Raw genomic sequence first — 20,219 nt, forward strand, 5'->3', positions numbered from 1 at the left:
ATGCCACTCATGGTGAGATCAGGGAAGGAGGACTCCAGTGACCTCTGGCTAGGGGAGGGTCCTGTCCAGAAAGATTGCTGTGAGGGAACAGGGAGGACGAGGTCAGGAGCAGAAGGCAAGTGCTTGTGTGCTGGCAGATGTCTGCAGCTTCCAAGGCAGATTTCAGACAGAGAAGGCCTGCCCTGTAGGCTTTTCGTTTTTTTTTTTTTGAACCTGGACACTTGCTAGAGTTACCTTGGGGGAAATTGGGCAAGCAAATGATCTCCAGTAGTGCCCAGGGGCCAGGATTGAGCCATCTGGTGGAGCAGAGCTCCTGTCATTCAGCTGCTGGTCTGGTGTAGCCATTGTGGGAATGCCGCGTGGGAGCAACAGCCCTCTGGGTCCTAGTGTGAGGCTAGTTCTGGTGTGCCTACTGAGCAAGGCATCCACCTATGGGGAGACTTGAGCAAAACACACTTTTCTGGTAAAGCCATTGTGTGGCCAAGGGACGCTGTTTGGAAACGTCGAGTTGTGTCTATTAAGCAGGCTGTGGAGAGCTTTAGGATCCCAACCATGTGGATATTGAGGACAAAAATACCAGGAAGACAGGACCAGGTCTCCTAGGCAACTAGTGGCTACCAACTCCCATCTTATACAGATGGATCAGTGTCATTAAATAGCATCTCATACCTCAGAATGTTACCTGTTATCTAGGGAATACATTGCACACATACATACATTTCAATTTTTTCCCCTAATTTTTTTTTATATTTATAGTTTTTCATTGTTTCTTTGTTTAATAGTAAGGGCTCCATTTTTCTGACAGTTTTTCTGCTCCTTCTCTCCTCCCCAATTTTTGCCCTGAAGGTTGTTTTTGTTTCTTTTCTTTTCTTTTTTTTTTTTGAGACATAGTCTTACTATGTCACCTTCGGTAGAGTGCTGTGGCATCACAGCTCACAGCAACCTCAAACTCTTGAGCTTAAGCTATTCTCTTGCCTTAGCCTCCCAAGTAGCTAGGACTACAGGTGCCTGCCACAATACCTACCTATGTTTGTGGCAAAGCCATTGTCCTCCAACCTCAGTGTATGTGGCTGGCACCCTACCCTCTGGGCTATGGGCACTGATACCCTGAAGGTTTTTTTTTTGGTTGTTATATTCATATTTTTCCATTTTTACATTCTTCAGTAATATGGGCTCCATTTTTGCTATGGGGTTTCTACCCCTTTTATTCTTTATTTCCTTTCCATTTCTCTCCTTTTCCCCCTCTTTTTATAAAGATCATTCTACTTTTCTCATTTTTCCCACATACATTTATCAAATAAAAACTAAGATATGCCCCCCCTTTTTTTATACCTTATATAATTTTATTTTCAATTTTTTAATATACTTTTATTATTCTTTTTACTTTTTTTCTGATCTTATTTTTTATTTTTTTCTGATCTGCTTTATGCTTTGTCAATCTGTAGTCCTTTTTTGGGACAGAGCTTCACTCTGAGGGCTGGAATGAGGTGCCATAGCATTGGCCTGGCTCAAGGAGACCTTGATCCCTTGGTCTAGGGGGTCCTTCTAGCGTTGGCCTTTGGAAGGACACTATTGATAGATCCCCACTGCAATATACTGCTGTGGGTTTTTTCTTCTTTATTTGGTGAAGGTGGAATTTTAATTTGACTTAAGCAGATGAAGAGCTCCAAACCTCAAGGGATCCCACCCATTCCAGCCCTGTCAGAGGCTGGGAATTGTGGGTATGATTCAAACACCACTATTTCTCCAGTCTCTCCCTTTCTGTTCTTTTTTCTTTTTGTCAATATTTCCTTTTACCCTCTTTTCTTTTTCTTTTCTCTTTTTTTTTTTTATCTTTTCTCCCTTCTTACTCTCACTCTTCTCTTTCTTTTGTTCCTATACCAAAAGAACACTTCAACACCAAAGCATAGAGACAAGGTAATTTAAAGAGAAGGAGAAAGCAAAAGGAAAAAGTAGGGAAAGGAAGCAGACAAGAAGAAAACACACATGAAGAAGAACCAATAGAAAAGTCCTGGCAACATGAAAAACCAGAGCAGAGCAAGCCCTCCCACTCCCTAAAAGGATTATGACCTAGCTACTGCAGAGGATTCCACCTATAAAGAAATGATAGAATGAGATTTTAAAATATGGATGGTAAAAACAATGAAGGATATTACTGAGAGAGTGGAAAATTATGAAAACAAAATCCAAACAATAAAACCAAATAAGGGATGAAAGATATGAAGACTATAGCAAAGATATAGGGGAGTTTACGGAATTAAAAGTGTCCATCTAGGAAATTAAAGATGTAGTAGAAAGTATCAATAATAGATTAGACCATAGAGAAGAAAGAATCTCAGAGCTAGAGGATAAAGCTCTTGAACTAACACAGGCAGTTAACGAGGCAGAAAGGAAGAAAGAGAAAGCTGAATATTCACTCAGAGAGTTATGGTACTTTATGAAGTGTTCAAATATATGAATTATAGGTGTCTGGGAAGGGAAAGAAAAATGCTCCAGAGGAATGGAAGCCTTACTGGAGGATATTATAAATGAAAATTTCCCAAGTTTCACCAAAGTTTCTTACATACTTGTTTCAGAGAACCCTACTTATTCCCAAGTCAAACAGTTCTCCAAGCCACATTGTCAAGAACCTGTCCAAAGTCAAGATGAAACAGAAAATTCTGCAAGCAGCTAGGAGTAAGTGCCAATTGACATACAGGGGCAAGTCTATCAGGGCAATAGTGGACTTCTCAAATGAAACTTTCAAGTCAGAAGAGAATGGTCATCTACTTTAACCTTATTAAACCAAAAAATTTTACCCCAGAATTTTATATCCTGTTAAGCTAAACTTTAAAATTGATGGAGAAATCAAATATTTTACTGATATGCAAATATTGAGTAAGTTTGCCACAAGACAAGCTCTACAGGAAATACTTAGACTTATTCTCCACATTGACCATCACAATGGACCACCAGCAAACTAAACAATCGGAAACTAAAGGACAAAACACAGCTTCAACAATGATGCAAAAGAAAAAACTAAGCAGTGGGCTTTCACAAAATAAGATGAATAACTGCACCACACTTATCAATTATCTTAATAAATGTTAATGGCTTAAATTCCACAACAAAGAGGCATAGGCTGACTGATTGAATTAAAAACACAAGCCATCCATATGCTGTATACAGGAAACATACCTATCCTCAAAGGACAAAATAAGATTTAGGGTGAAGGAATGGAAAAAAATATTTCAGGCAAATGGAAATCAGAAAAAGGAGGGGTCACAACCTTATTTTCAGATACAAGTGGATTTAAGGCAAATAAAGGCAAAAAAGACAAACATGGATACTTCATATTGGTAAAGGGAATAATATAGCAAAAGGACATTTCAATTCTAAATATTTATGCACCCAATTTAAATGCTCCAATATTTTTGAAACAGACCTTAATTAATCTGAACAAGATGATATTCTGTAATACCATAACAGCAGAGGAATTTGACACTTCTCTTACAGAGCTAGAAGATCCTCTAAACAGAAACTAAACAAAGATACAAGGAACTTAACAATGACCCTAGAACACCATCCCAAAGCTAAGGAATATATGTTCTTCTCATCAGCCTATAGAAAAATCTCCAAAATAAATCATATCCTAGGACACAAATCTAACCTCAGCATAGCCTTTGTATACACCAATAACAGACAAGTTAGAAGCAAATCAAGGAAACAATTCCCTTCACAGTAGCTTCAAAGAAAATGAAATACTTAGCAATATTCCTAACAAAGGAGATAAAAGACCTTTACAAAGTGAATTATGAAATCCTAAGAAAAGAAATAGTGGAAGACATCCACAAATGGAAAAACTTACCATGCTCTTGGCTGGGAAGCACTAACAGTGTTAGACTATCTATTCTACCCAAAGCAATTTACAGATTCAATGCAATCCCCATTAAAATACCAACATCATAATTTGAAGAATTGGAAAAAATAGTACTTCATTTCTTATGGAACCTGAAAAAACTCTGTATAGCCAAAGCTATTCTTAGTAATAAAAACAAAGCAAGAGGCATCAGTCTACCAGATTTCAGGTTATATTACAATTCCACAATGATCAGAACAGCATTGTATTGGCACAAAAATAGACATAGACATATTAAATGTATTAGAAACCCAAGAGATGATACCAGTGTCTAGTTGAAACCAAACAAAAGCATCCTATTCAACAATAGCTGAATGGGAGAACTGAATAACCACCTGAAAAAACTGAAACTGGACTAACACCTTTCACTACTTACAGGAATTGACTCAAGAAGATAAAAGATTTAAATCTAAGACATGAAATGATAAAAACTTTAGAAGAAAGTGTGGGAAAAACTCTTGATGAGGTAAGACTGGGGAAAGATTTTATTACAGAGATTTCAGCAGCCATTGCAGCAGCAACAAAAATTAACAAATTGAAGTTAATTAAGCTGAAAAGCTTCTGCCCAGCTAAGGACACAACAAATACAGTGAAAAGACAACCATCAGAATGGGGAAAGATATTTGTATAATACAAATCTGAAAAAAAGGTTCATAATTAGAATCTACAGAGAACTCAAAATTAATCAATAAAAGAAAAGGGCAAACAATGGGCAAGAGATGTGACCAGAACCTTCTCTGAGTAACACAGAGGAATGGTGAACAAACATTTGAAAAAATTCTCATCATCCCTGATTGTCAGAGAAATGCAAATCAAAAGCACCCTGAGATATCACCTAACCCTGGTGAAAATACCCCACATCACAAAGTCTTAAAGCTGCAGATGCTGGGGTGGATGTGGAGAGAAGGGGACACATTTATACTAGTTTGTGGGACTGCAAACTAATCCAAACCAATAGTTCTTTGGAAAGAAGTATTGAGAATGCTGAAAGAACTCAAATTAGATTTCCCATTTGACCTCTCAATCCCATTACTAGGCATCTACCCAGAAGAAAAAAAGTCATTTTATCATAAGGACATTTGCACTAGATTGTTTATCGTAGCCCAATTTACAATTGCCAAAATGTAGAAACAACCTAAATGCCCATCATTGCAGGAATGGATTAACTAGCTGTGGTATATGTATACCTTGGAACGCTATTCAGCCATGAAAAAGATGGAGACTATACACTTTTTGTATTAACCTGGATGGAGTTGAAACACATTCTTCTTAGTAAAGCATCACAAGAATGGAGAAGGAAGAATCCCATATACTCAATACTAATATGGAGCCAGTGTATTATTAGATGATCTAACACACACCCACATAATAGAAAAACTCAAATCAGTAGGGGAACAAAGGGAGCAGGGAGAGGGAAGGAGGAAGTGTTATGAGTGTTCTCTCAATGGGCACAACGTTAGGGTGTATGGCACACCTCTTAGGGGTGGGACACAATTATGAGGGACTCTACTTAACAAACGCAAACGTTGTAATGTAATTCTTTCTACCCTCAAATTAACCTGGAAAAAAAAAACAATTAAAAAAGGTCTCAACTAAAAAATATATTTAAAAAAACCCCACAAGCCCCATTCTAGAAGAGGGAGGTGATTCCATTTGGTGAGTGTCACTAGTGATATCTACCATGTATAATGACATGATTTAATTGACATTGGATAATCTGTCTGCAATTTTATGTTCTCAAAAAAAAAAAGCAAGCTCTGAATTAAGCTTTGTAATTTTTTAATTTACTGATAAATCCATGTAAGAATAGATAAGTTTACATATCTTTCTCAAAAATTCTGTTCCCAAGTGTTATAGCCAATAATAAAAGAGAAGTTATCTGTGATACTAAATTATGTCCTTTCTCCCATATCATGTGAGGGACCTTCTCTGGGTTAAGAATTTGAGCATTGTGGTGAAACATTTAAGTAAGACAGACTGAGAGAAAATGAAGGTCTTCACCTCCAGTGAGATGTCATTGTGGAATCAATCTCTGGCTAGATTTTAATAGCCCAACAAATAGAGATTTGTGTTTATAAATTTTGTATGTAAAATTTCTTTTCCTGAACCATGCCAGAGGGAAAAAAATTAATTTATTACTGATAAAAAGAGGAGGGTCATTTAATATTTATCCTGCAAACAGTTGTTGACTATTAGCGTTTTGTTAGTCACCAAAGAAATGAAGTTCATTAAGGCAAAGTTTCTATCCTCAAGAAGTTTATACAAGGATTGTCAATGTAACGATTGTCAATTACAGTACAATGGGATAGGTACTATTAAACAGATATGTTCTATGTATAACTTGGTATGAGAAGAAAGAACTGGGAAGAAAGGGAGGTATGAAATCAGAGAGATTCATAGATGGTTATATTGAAAATGGAAGAAATCACTCAGCTGAAAGGGGGAAGTGGAATTTAGTTTCAGGCAGGAGAAAGAGAATCTCACCTTCACTGAATACAAGCACATAGTGGGTTGAAGTGAGATTTGCTTTGATTTTGTTTTCTGTATGTCATTGGTCACCAAAATTTTTATTGTGAAACATACCAATGAACATGTTTGAATTTGAACATCCAAGGTTTATGTATTCCTGTGGTTGTCCACTGCTGTTCCATGTTATAAATATAGCTAAAGCTCAACTTATGTCTAATTAAAAAATCAATAGCAATAATAGTAGTATCAATAATTGCTCCTATTTATTAATCAAGGAAACATCCTTAAAACTATTCTAAGTGGTTTTTGGGAATTAACTTATATACCTTTTGCAACAACCCTATGGAATATATACTAATATTAACCCTATTTTATTAACAAGAAAAATACAGGTTTAAATATACACTTTAGCTTTTTCTATACTCATTCCATGGACCATCTTGCATGCAGAATTCTCTGCAGTAGAAGTTATACAGACCAGGTGCAGTTGTTACGCAGAAACCAGGTATGGCTGTGAAACTCAGGGCCTTGTTTAACTACCCTGATGAATATCAGAAGTACTTGAAAGTGTGTGGGTTTATGTGTGTGTTTAAGGGTGGTAAAAGCCAATGGTAAATGTTGTTGAACATTTCTTCTTGCCTTTTGTCTTCCATCATATGTTTTGTGTTCAGTCCTTTGATTAAACAGATAACTTCTCTGGACCTTTATTATCTCTTTAGTAAACTTCACATTTATCTGCTATTGAATGAGGACAGTATTGGGGCAAAGAGATTTCCTGGGTGCCAGAAATTGTAGGGAGAAACAGTAATATCTTTTCGCACTCATATCTAGGTTCATAGCTAAGACTTTATAACAAAAGACAGATTAACAAGGGAAATGCATACAAATTTGTTTCATGTAAGTTTTATGTGATATGGGAAACTCTGTAAATGAAGACCCAAAGAAAATACATACAGAAGCCTATGTATTTTTGTGTTTAGGTTTGTGCATGGGTACTTGCTGAGAAGTATGGATGGACATAAGGTATTAACTAATAGTAATGATTGGGGGAAATTAGAAGATCTGTTTGTTCTTAGTGTCTTAGTGTCTTCAGAGATAAGGATAATCCTTTCCTCTGGGTGTAGAGAGAGTACCTCTGAAATGAGCTTCTTATGACCTACTTCAGAGGAAGATAATTCTTTTTTTGAGACAGAGTCTTACTCTGTCATCCTGGGTAGAGTGCGGTGGCATCATAGCTCACAACAACTTCAAACTCTTGAGCTCAAGCCATCCTGCTGCCTCAGCCTCCTAAGTAGCTGGGACTACTGGCACCTGCCATGATGCCCAGCTAGTTTTCCTGTTTATGGTGGAGATGGGATCTTGTTCTTGATCAGGCTGCTCTCCAATTCCCGAGCTCAAGCAGTCCACTCACCTCAGGCTCCCAGAGTGCTGGGATTACAGGTGTGAGCAACTGTGCCAGCCAGGACGGTAATTTTTATACAGCCTGCTTCAGGAGAGAAGTATGGGAGGTGAAACTCATCTTCCTGCTCTGCTCTTCTCTCTAATGCCAAGGTGCTATATTGTGTGGTAAGATGTCTTAAACCTCATCAATGGTAACACAATTTCTTCGTTATTTAAAATCAGTGTTTGGATGCTTATTATAATTATATTCTTCAAAACCAATGGCATCAAAAAAGACTTTTAAAACTGCTATTGTTGGGCAATACAATATTGTTTCCTTTATTTCTTTTTCAAAATTGCATTCTTGAAATTATACCTTTGTGGTATTTCTAATGCAGAAAATTTGGGGAAAAGTAAAAATATTGTGAAAAAATTATAAGACATTTTCCACCATCCAAGGAAGGCATTATTGACATTTTAATGTACCTCCTTTACTATTTATAAGATTGCCATAATCAGTTCTAAACAGGTTTAGTTTGTTTTTTTTTTTTTTTTTTTTTTTTTTTGTAGAGACAGAGTCTCACTTTATGGCCCTCGGTAGAGTGCCGTGGCCTCACACAGCTCACAGCAACCTCCAACTCCTGGGCTTAAGCGATTCTCTTGCCTCAGCCTCCCAAGTAGCTGGGATTACAGGCACCCGCCACAACACCCATCTATTTTTTGGTTGCAGTTTTTGGCCGGGGCCGGGTTTGAACCCGCCACCCTTGGCATATGGGGCCGGCGCCCTAACGACTGAGCCACAGGCGCTGTCCGGGTTTAATTCTTTAATGAAGACCTCCATCCATCTCTTATTCCTCCCAGATTAGCACTTTTCTCTTTATATATGGTATTTTATTAATAGTTTACTCTTTGTCAGTTTTAGATATGTTAATTTACCCAGATTTCTTTTACAACTAGATATTGATCACTAGACAAAACTTCCAGTCCTTTATCTAAGAAATGTTCTCATAATTTCTTTTCAAAGCCAATGTATTTATGAATGCTTTGTTATAAAGCTCTTTCTTTTCTCTTTTAATTAAACCTACAGTATGTTTCGAAATCTTTGAAATTTACAAAATAATTATTTCACCCATTCCACTGTAAAAGATGTCTGCTCGTAAGAAAGAGACATCTTTTATTTAGACATTTAAGTGGGGTAAAATGCACTACTGCTCTTATGAAAATATGTAGGGCTCCATAACTGGGAATAGTATTGAAGATGGAGGGACCATCAGGGAGTATACATGTGAGGTAGGATCAAATACCCAAACTCATCCCAGAAAAAGTGCTTCATACCTCATTGCTGAGTATTACCACGGTAACCTTTGAAGTACTCCTCTTGAGAAGCTATGCAGGGACACAGGTACCAGGTCCACCCTTCAAAGCAACTTTGGAACTATTTTTCTGGAATGGCCATTGGAGATGTAATCTTATGAGGTCTGACAATTAAATCCATGAAATCATCCTAGAAAAATCCTTTGAAGGGGGGACTAGGCTCTTGTGTCAGTGCATAGCTTCCCAAGGGGAGCACTATGAAGGTGACTTTAGTGATGTTCAGCAATGAAGTACATAATACTTTTTTTTGGATGAGTTTACAAACTTAACTTTCCTATCTTTGTAGCTTAAGTAGATGTTGAAATACATACAAGTGGTTTAGTACTGGGACTTGAGGATGTGGCTTCCTGAGAGTAGAACGAGAGCAGAGGAAGGCAGAGAGAAAAACTAGAGACAATAAATTTATTATGCAGGGGCTGGGGAGACTTATCATTTCACTTAAAGGACCTAGATTCTGAATTTCTTTTTTTTTTTTTTTTTTTTTTAGATTCTGAATTTCTAAATGTACTTCTCCCAGCCAAACCTGGATTAATTAATTTACTCAGTTGCAGTTTATCTGGAATAATAATTATAGATAAGATTTATTGTCTAAAGTTGCACAGCCAGCGGGTCGCTCAGCCAGATTCCAACCTCAGCATTCTACCCTCAGAGCTGCCGCTCACCTGGCAGCTCTACCACAGTGGTGCACTGTAAAGTTAGACGCATGAATCCTGGAAGCAGAGTGGTATTCTTTCAGCACTGCCTATGGAGTCCTTAAGGGGTCCCTAAGATCCTTCCAGGAAATTTGTAAATTCAAAATCTTTTAATAATAGTAATAGAAATTTTTCTGCTTATTTTCACCATGTTGAAATTTGTGTTCTTAGTGCAAAAGCAGAGATATGGATAACATTCCTGATGTCTTAGCACAAATAAAGGCAGTGATACAAAACTCACAAGCAGTCATTGCATATTTCACATCATTCATTCACATTAAGGGGAAAAGAAATAAAATGTTTTGTTCAATCTCTATCTTTGAATTCATGTGTATTTAATAGTCTGTGTGAAAAAAAAGAGAAGTACTTGTAAAGAACATCTACTGGATATCAAAGTATGATAACTGTTTCAAGGTGACTAGTTGTAGTAAGCTAAACTGGTCACATTTTTTGTAAGGAAACACGGTTTTATTAGAAAGAATGGTTTCTTTCTCAGAAAAAGAAACTATGATTATTCACACTTGGGTAGTAGACAAGTTTTCTTGAAAATGGAAGAAGTGAGGTTTCACTTCAGATAAAACAACTGTCATGTATTTATTATCAAGAATAAAAATTTAAGTGTTCAAGTGATAATTAGAATTTTGTAGATTTTTTATCCACCATCACTTTCTAGTAAATATTTTTCTAAGACTGGAAGCGATATTGATAAATGTGATTGTATAATGAACTCTGTCCATATTTGAAAGAGCTACATAGTTTAATAAATTAATGTAGTCCAGATAGCCAATTAATAATGCTAAAAAGGCTTAAATGGATAATAGATACGTTCAAAATGCATAATAAACAAGTTCTAATTAACACATTCCAAGAAGCTTATTGATATGATTTTAGATAATATACTACAATTAATTTTTAAGAAACTACTATTTTTTGAGTTTTGCTGTGATAGAAAAGAATAATATTCTCAATTATCTGAAAAGATTATTAAGATATGCTCCATCTTTCAATTACATAACAGTATGAGGCATGCTTTCTTTACTTATTTCAACCAGAACAACATATTACATAAGATTTAATACAGGAGCAGATATAAGAATTGACTTTATTAAGCCAGACATTAAAATAATAGCATTGTATTAATTAAAAATTCTTGTTCTTGAAAATTTAGTTATATTTAATTTTAAAATATAATTTTTAGCATAATATGGGGCTATTTTCTATTTTCAATGATAAAATTAAAATAAATAAAAGTAATTTTTGAATTTCCAAGTTTTAAATCTAATATGATAAATATTCATAAGTGTAACCCACATAAGCAAAAGTTTTTGGCTTCCTTAACAACATTGAGGAGTATAAAAGTGTCCTAATGCAATACATTGAACACCTATTTACTTAGATTTAAGACTCGATTTTACTTAGTCTCATTTCCTTCCATAAAAATGGTATAGGAATAATAGCAACTTTTTAAGAATAAGTTGAGAAAAGCTAAGAATAGCACATGCTAAGAATAACAATGGTGATCTGTAGAAGGACTCTGATAAAAGAGGAGGAGACAATTCTAGAGGAATTGCTGAGTGAGTATGTGGAGGTGTGAGGAGAGAGTAGACTGTTGGTGTGAATGCCAATGTTCTGAGTGGGGTGACTATAAAAATGGTCTTGAATTTTAGCCTGATAAGGGATAGAAGAGAAATAGATTTGGGAGGGTTGGGAGGGGGAATGATATTTTCTGGTTTGGATGTGTTGATTTGCAACTTTCAAAGGATGAACATTTTGTGATGTTGATATGGAAGTTGAAAATATGAGTTTCTACTTAGGGAAGTGGACCAAGCTCAGGAATGTGAGTCTGATAGGCATTAACAGCTTCACATGTAAATTAATGGGACAAGCAAAATTGCTAGGAAAAACATGTATACAGATAAAAGAAAAAAATTAAGGATGAATCCTCTGGACAGATAAAGACAAATATAAAAAGAATACTAAAAATAATAAATATGTAGGTAGAAAAAAAGAGAATGTTTTGAGGGTATATGAAATCAGTTTTAAATACTGAAAAACAAAGTTAGATAAAAACTGGAAAAAGTCCATAAAACTCATTTATGATAGTCTAAGCCAATAGTTCTCAAACTCTTTCAGGCATCAAAATTAACTTAAGGGCTAGTTAAAACACTTTTGTATCTAACTCTAATTTTTCAGTAGTTTTCTGGTAGCGTACCCAAATGTGCATTTCTAACCAGTTCCCAGGTGATAGTGGTGCTGTTGGTCCAGGTACCACATAGGAAACCTTTGGTGTAAGGAATTAGATCTCTGTCAATCTTTGCTAGAGAAGAGTAGCAGAGATAGGAGACTGGAATGGAGGGAGGTTATTGAGAAGTCAGAAAGTGAACACAGCAATTTATTTTTAAGGAACTTGGGTACAAAAAATAGGGCAATACTTGCAAAAGACAAAAGATATGAGAAAGAATATTTGAAATGAAAATAAATAAGTAGATAAATAAAATGGGAGAGACTTGAAATTTTCTGTATCTGAAAATTAGAAATGGCAGAAAAGAGGATGAAAATGAAAGAACTTGTGGAAATGGGATCCAGAGTCCAGGTGTGGGGATTAATGTGGAGCAAACTAGCATGTTTGTCATAAAGATGACCCAGCAAGGGGTCACCTTGATATCATAGGTGCCCTAGATACTCATTGTCACAGTTAATATTTCAATAACTCTATAGCATAGGGAGAAGAAATGTTCGTCTAGAACCCATGAGAAGGAGGAAAGAATGGTTTTATCTATGAATAAATTAATTGGTATCAGTTTTGAATTTTAAAGAAATTAATAAAATTCAAAGAAGAGGGATGACTTGCAATGAATTAGTAGAGGAGAGTTTGTCTATGGTTGAGGGAGCCATGGTAGGCATCCTCTAGGATAATTCCCCATGAGCCTGTCTCCAGAAATCTAGTCCCTATGAGTGTAGGCAGGCCTTGTTTCTAATGAACATAACAAGAGTAATGGAGTGCTACTTCTAAGACTAGGTTATAAAAAGATAGTCATTTCCATTATGGGCCCTCTCCCACACTCTCTCAGATTTCTGGCCCAGCTAGAGGCCTGTGGTCTGCTCTTGGTTTCACTAACTCAAACCGCACCGAGGATGTATGCTGTTTTTATCAGTAATGTTAAAAAAGGAAAGGTCAGTTGTCACATTATGAAATTGCACTTTGAACACACAAATCTTAGTTTTTAAGGATATGTTCCAGTCTTAAGCAGGCATATATGCTATTTTTCGATTTAAAAGTTAGGGTTATGAGGAATTTTGTAAAATCTACCTAACTACCCTTCTTGTATACTATTGATAAAGACAATTCTCAATTCTGTTTGTGGTTATGATGAAGCTACCTTGAGTATATTTCATACTCTATAGATTCAGAGCTTTGAATCAGCTTGATAATCTGATGGATTATAAGTATATGTGTGTATCTGTTCCTTTCCAAACTGCAAACTCAGACTGGAAAAGGCTTTCTTCTAAATGTGAAGGGGACCACACTTTCTATGTGAACATAAGGGGAATATTTTTTCTTCTAGCCTTCCATGAAGCTTAAGAATGAACAGTTTAATCTATCTTCTATCTATTCATCCATCCATCTGTCCTTTTATTAATCATATCTTTAGTTATTGAATGTCAACTGAATTCTAGGGCATTTGTAAAGGAACGGGTCCTCCTTTGCAGTCATCTCTCTACCACCACCATGCTAAGATAAGGAAGGAAAAACAGGGGTTTTTGGTAAAGCATGTACCTTAACAGATGAATCAACTAGTATTTAAACCCTGCGATTACTGAAAAACTTCCAGAGGAAATGAACACCAGTGAAATTTCTCTCTTTCCCTCCCTTCACTTTTCCTTCTTTCTGTCCTCTCCTTCCTTTCTTTTGAAAAAATGCGTGCACCCTTGATAAACAGACATACAAGAACAGGTATACATGGTATGTGTGTGGTTGCATGTGCTTTCCTTCCTCTTCTTGGACCTGGCAAAATATAATAAGCAGATACTAACCATCACATTACAAAAATATTCCTGAATCAAATACTTATAAGGAAGTAAAGACAATTTTTAAGCAATTGGGATAAAAGGTGCTATTCAAATGTTGGTAACATTGAAAATAACACTCATCTAAATTGTTTGAATAAGAAAATAATTAAACATAAGCACATTTTGAATGCACTGACATTCAAAACAATGAAAGGAACTAATTTGTTAAGCGAATTTTAACTTCTCTCATCAGTTCTTACTTAAAGGATTATATATTGGAAAACCAAGTATTTTGGTGACCGTAAGGACTGATTTAATGGAGGAAAATTGACACTTCCCATGTTCGGTATCTCTAAAAATCTGCCCAGTGTTACCTGTGCAAAGTGGTTTCTCAATAAATGAACTTAAAAGAAGCCTCAAGGAGAATGCCTAATACTGTCCATTTGTCTAGATAGCATATTAAATTTAGGGTAAATATTGCTGAAAATAAGCTAAAATGGTCCCTAGTATCTGCTCCTATAATAGAAAGAACACAGTTCTTCTTTACCATCAAAGCAGATAGCTCTAATGATTTTTCAAGCCATAGTTAATTCATGTGCAAACAACAGAGATCGGTTGACAAATGTGTGCTGAGAGGGAGACATTACTGTTCATAAATGCTCCTAAAGTTTGTTTTGTCCTATCATTACTGGAAAATGGTATTTACCTAAGTCAAATTATTTGTGTGAACCATCCCTGAGACAGTGGTGCTGTGATAATAAATTACCTGTAAAGTGAATGAACATCACCTGCTTAATGTGGTTGTGGTAGTGCAATTGACCTCATGGAATAAGTGAGCACATCTATATCGTTTAAATTAAAATTTTATGAAAGCAACACTATGTCTTTTTCTATTTGGAAAATATATTTATTTAGATAGGTTCCATATATTCTTTGTAAGACACAGAACTAGTAGATGTAATATCAGTAAGTTTTGGATTATAAATGCTACAATTAATAAAAGTTATTTAGTAGTACAAATGTCAAATAAGAGATCATTGAAAACATTCAGCACATGTCATTCAGGATAAAGCCCAATAAGCTAATTCATCAAGGCTTTTGAAATGCATCAAAACATTTACATAAATTTATTGATTAATTTTTCAGGTTGTTTGTGTGCTCTGGTTTTACCCAGAGTAAATCATAAATAAAATACATTTGTTTACTTCTTTGGTAATACAAACAAATCTTCTGAAACTGAAATTGAGTGTTTCTGAAAACTTTTATTTTCACAAAAGCTTTGTATCATTTTTATCAATATCCTTGTGGCCTCAAGTTAGAAGGTGATTGGAGATTTTAATCTTGTCTTATTATACATTACAGACAGATCTGGGGGATAAATATTCTTTCCCAGAACAGGCATTTATCACTTATTGATGTGAGTAATGTTTCCAATTAGGCCACACAAGCCTGTTTTCTTTCTTAACTGATCTTATTTGAGTTAAAATATATTTCATGATTTGTGATTGATGGTTTGCCGGATAAACCATTTAAAAGGTAGCAAGGATAGACAAAGGTGTTGGATGCCTCTGACTATAATAAATAACATGAGATACGTGTTAAGAAAACTGTGAAATTAGATATTGAAGAGCATTGATGCTTAGGGTTGTAGATGCTTTCATTCAAACTGGAATTATAAGCAAAAGAAAGTTGTATTCTAAATTGATTAAACCTAGTAAAGTTACAGGTGGCATTGGTGATGGCCTGCCATCTATTTTTCATGTTGTAGTAGTCTAATAACCGTTCCACTTCCACCTCCCCCCAAAAGATTGATTGCACTTTAATAAACACTTTGAATTGAAACTTACACTGTTCTAACTCCTAAAGAATCTAAAATGTGCTAGATAATAATATTATAAGGCTGGATTTTCATTTTCTGTAAGTATTTAAGAATATGCTTAAACTATATTTCTGTAGTTAAGTTCACATAAAACTTATTCTAACAATTTAGGCTTCTTATTCAAAAATTTGTGACTTGGTTTTCTGGGAAATCATAAAAAATGAATGTTTCTACTTGTGAATTTTGAAAGGCAGTATTCATCATTAAATAGTAACTTGAAAGCATGTTTGTTTGAATGAAATCAGTTGTTAATTCATTGTTTTACTGGTATTTCTATTTTTACTTTGCACATGATTCTTTAGGAAAAAAAAATAATCCCTGTGTTCTAAGTATCTTAGTAGGAGAACGTGTTTGTTCTGATCTGTTTTTGGACTTTTGTAATTATTAATAAGAAGTTCGTCCCAGAATTTTTAAGTTTGTCAGGCCTTATTCTAGATACTGAGGATAAAAGGCAGAATAGGACAATATCCTGAAGAAATGTAGCTCTAACCCTTTTAGTCTACAAACATTTTATACCACCTCTTAACTTAGAAAGGTGTGTAGGTTCATGCAATTTATCAAACCCCTTCATACTTGGCATAGTACATGAGGTCTGACCTGCTAAACCTAAATGCTGACTGTGGCCAACACATTGTTTTAGTTTCAACACTGTCCGACAGAGCATGATGTATGAAAATAGTGATGTATCTCTGCTTTAAAATGTGTTATACTTCATTGAAAGAGAAAACAACTCTACAAAGAAAGCAAATTCTCTCTGTAGGAAAATGTTCAAACAAGCAATGAGAACTCAGTATAGGTTGTGATAGTGAACCAATATTTTAAATCTTGACTTTCACACTCACAATGAAAATTGTAGTTAGTACCTGGGAGGAAATAGCTAGGAATCCATGGCTCTTGGAAGTGAGGTTTCCCTCTGAGAGTGAAATTAGACACAATTGTCATGAAGCAATTGAGATCAGCCATTGATAGAAATAACTGAACTAAGGTAATTACCTAGGGCTGAAGAGTCTAGAAACATCAAATAACAAATTTCCATGACTAGGATATTGGGTGACTGTCACAACATGGCTCAAGCTATCACTCAATTTTTTTTGACTCTGTCTACAAAAATAAAACCAAACAAATAAAAAAAACCAACACCCACACAAATATATTATTACAAGAGAACATGGAAAAACAAAGAGTGATATAAAAATCTCTGGTTGTGAGGGGAAGCTAATTGTGAATGTCATCATTTTGGCTTGAACACACCATGTTATTTCTTTCTTCATATGTATCAAAGGGTTGCCCGATTATTAAATTGCCTTACATTTCTGTTAAGACAGGCCTGACCACATCTTGATCATATCCCTAATGGTGTTCTTTAATATATTTAGAGGCTAGAGTAAGAGTCTATTTTTGATTGGGTGTGGTGTAAGATGGAGTGCTGTGGCTTTTGGTCAAACTTGGGAGAGGAAGCCCAGTCTAGACAGGCATCAAACAGGACATGTCTGTGGTCCAAACTCAGTGTATCACCTCTGACAGACAAGAATTTATTGAGAAACACATTGGTTAAATGAGAGTTTAGGATTTCCTTCCTATTTCCTTTTATATGAAGATAAAATGGATATGATGATTAAAGTATACATGTGTATATATGAAAAAAATATGCAGGGTATCCTAAAAGTTGCCTTTAAAATTGCCATACATAAGGAAAATAGGAAATTCTAGCTAAACATACCTTTATTTACATAATACTCATTACAGAATTTTACAAAGAGGTGGCCAACATGTAGAGAATGTTTCATAAAGATTTTGTAAAATTCTATAATGAATATTCTATTTTAGAGTTATATATTTACATTTTATAATAATGTATTATATACTACATTATACTGTAGTATACATTATACTATTATAATGTATAGTATATAATACATTATAATTTATTATATTATATAATACATTATAAATTATTATATAATTTATTTATTATATAATAAATAAATATTATATTTATTTATTCTATAAATAAAGTTATATATTTACACACACACAGTACATATAGCTACAATTTCCTATTTTCCCATGTATGGCAACTTTATGGGTGAACTGTGTGGCACCCTGTATATATATGTGAATGTGTATACACACACACAAACACATGTTGTTCCGTGGGTAACAGTTTTTTTTTTTTTTTTTAAACAGAAGAAGCAGAGTTTACTCTTTTATCCCAGAGATGATACTGCCCTTTATTTTATGTTTGGATTTTCATTAAATCACTTGATTAAGATAGCTTGTCGAACAAAATTTTCAAGCTTTTTCAATATTGCACTTTGAAAATAATAAAATATTTTAGAGTAATTTGTGGTTACATGTCACAAATTCCCCATTACCCTGAATGTAAAACAGAAGTGTTTGGTTTCCTCAGTCCAGAGAGAGTTCATCAACAAAGGTGGAGTTTGCATCTTATTGAGACTAGACAAGTTCCCCAAAGCAAGCACTGGGCAACTTTTCCAGCAAATAAGTGTGCTGTGGTAATTGTTGTGAGTACAGATATTGTGATTATCTCCTATTCCCCTCCCACCATTCTCCCCTGTATGGCAGCTGTGAGTTGGGGGCAGGTAGGAGGAGACCCTTGATTGACTCCATTAAGACAATCTTCCTGCCTCCTGCCACAGTGATTGTCTCACAGGGTTCAGCCGAACCTTAGCTTCTTCTGTTATTCCCCTGTCAACAACATTAATTTAGGAATTGGCAATCTGGGCCAAACCAACATGGGTGAATGTTGCTGAGTGACTAAAGAAAGAGAGTTGCTCACTTTTGAGAGGTAGGTGCTGTTGTCAATTTCTGTACTTCTGGATGTGATGATATATGGATATGAATGTGGAAACACCTATAGACAGTCTTAAAATGAAGGTGATACCAAAGAGGAAAATATAGAAATGGGGAAAACGAAGCATGTTAATGACATCCTGTGGCTGTTGATTAAGTCCTATCTACCTCGGCACCATCCACACATATAATTCTCTTTTTGCTTAAGCCAGTTTTATTTTGATTTTTTGTTTCTAAAAAACCAGAGTTTCTTTGTGAGGTGACAACTGGTGCTCAGAAATTAGTGTGGTCCTTTTGCTTTTATGCTGAGATGTGCATATATTGCTCTGTAAACATTGGTCCTAGGTTCATATATTCTTTCTTGTGTTTAACTTGGGTGAAGAATGAAAATTCTAGCTCTTTGCCTTTATCTTAACATTGTAAAAGAGTGAAAGTGATTAGGTTTTTAAAGTTAAAGAAATCAACATTATAAAATCCTTCTATCTGTGGTAAAAGGTTTATAAAATATACCCCAAACCCTACACATAACACTATAAGTAACCTTGTATAGTAACAAGTAAACCAATAATTTACACTGAAGACTGGTCAAAAATCACAGATCCCCTACAATACAATGACTTTTGTCGCAACTTGAGTGGAAATTATTAATTCTTATTTCTTTGTGATTCTTTGAACTATATCATTCTCATTATAGGATGGTTATGACAAAAAGGCAGCAAGCCTCTGCATGAAGAGCTGTGAAATTCATTCGTGGATAACAGCCATCAACTTGTTTATCTAACACATTGCCCACAAGAATCAAGCAAAAGTACAAAATCCAGGGAAAACAAGAAAATCTAAAACAGGCCTGAAGGAGGTGTGCTTCCTAACTTGGTCTGGTGGAAGAGAGGTCGGAGAGGTGCGTCTGGCGCAGTGACACAACAGTAGTTTCAGTGGGAATAATTTAGCCTGAGTCTTCATGTCTGGTGCCAGAAAAGCAGCTGGCATCATGTAGGAAATCTACTCTAATGAAGTGGGACAGGAGACTCGGTGCTGTTTAGCACAGAAAGGTCTTGGTTTGCAGTTTCGCTACGGAATGAATGCTATGTGGCACCAGCGTGCTGTCTGGCACTCAAACGTTGGCTGCCTATTTAAAACAGTGCTTTGTGTCCCTGTAAACAAGGAATTTCAGTGAGGAAAGCCAGAGCAACTAGGATGGAATAGAAGTTTAAGAAATGTCATGAGATCATGGAGCTGATGTTTCATAGACCGATATGTGAAAAACCTTATATTACATAAACAGATTAATATGAACACAATTTACAAATAACATTCTGCTATTGGGAAAAACATTCTAGTCTCTTTCCTGACTATATGCTATAGCAGCTCCTTGGGAATCATGGTTTTGGCCAGCTCATGAAGTGATTGTTCTGTCTTTTTCCATGTTCTCTTCTGCTTCAGCCTACTGTCTCAATGACAAAAGTTTCATGTACGGAAGAAAACTCTGTAATACTTTAAATAGTGTGTTTATATACCAAGAAATGGAGTTTTAAAAAAGAGGATTGCAGAGCAGTTATAACTCCATCATGTGCATTGAAAAATAAGGAAAAACAAATTCTGGAGAAAGAAACAATAAGGTTTAAAAGTATAAGCTAATCACTTCATAAATTTTTAAGTACAGAAGAAGTATAAATTATCCATTCACTAATTAAACTTTTTTGCA

The sequence above is a fragment of the Nycticebus coucang genome, chromosome 11 (genome assembly GCF_027406575.1).
Source record: "Nycticebus coucang isolate mNycCou1 chromosome 11, mNycCou1.pri, whole genome shotgun sequence".
Classification (NCBI taxonomy): Eukaryota; Metazoa; Chordata; class Mammalia; order Primates; family Lorisidae; genus Nycticebus; species Nycticebus coucang.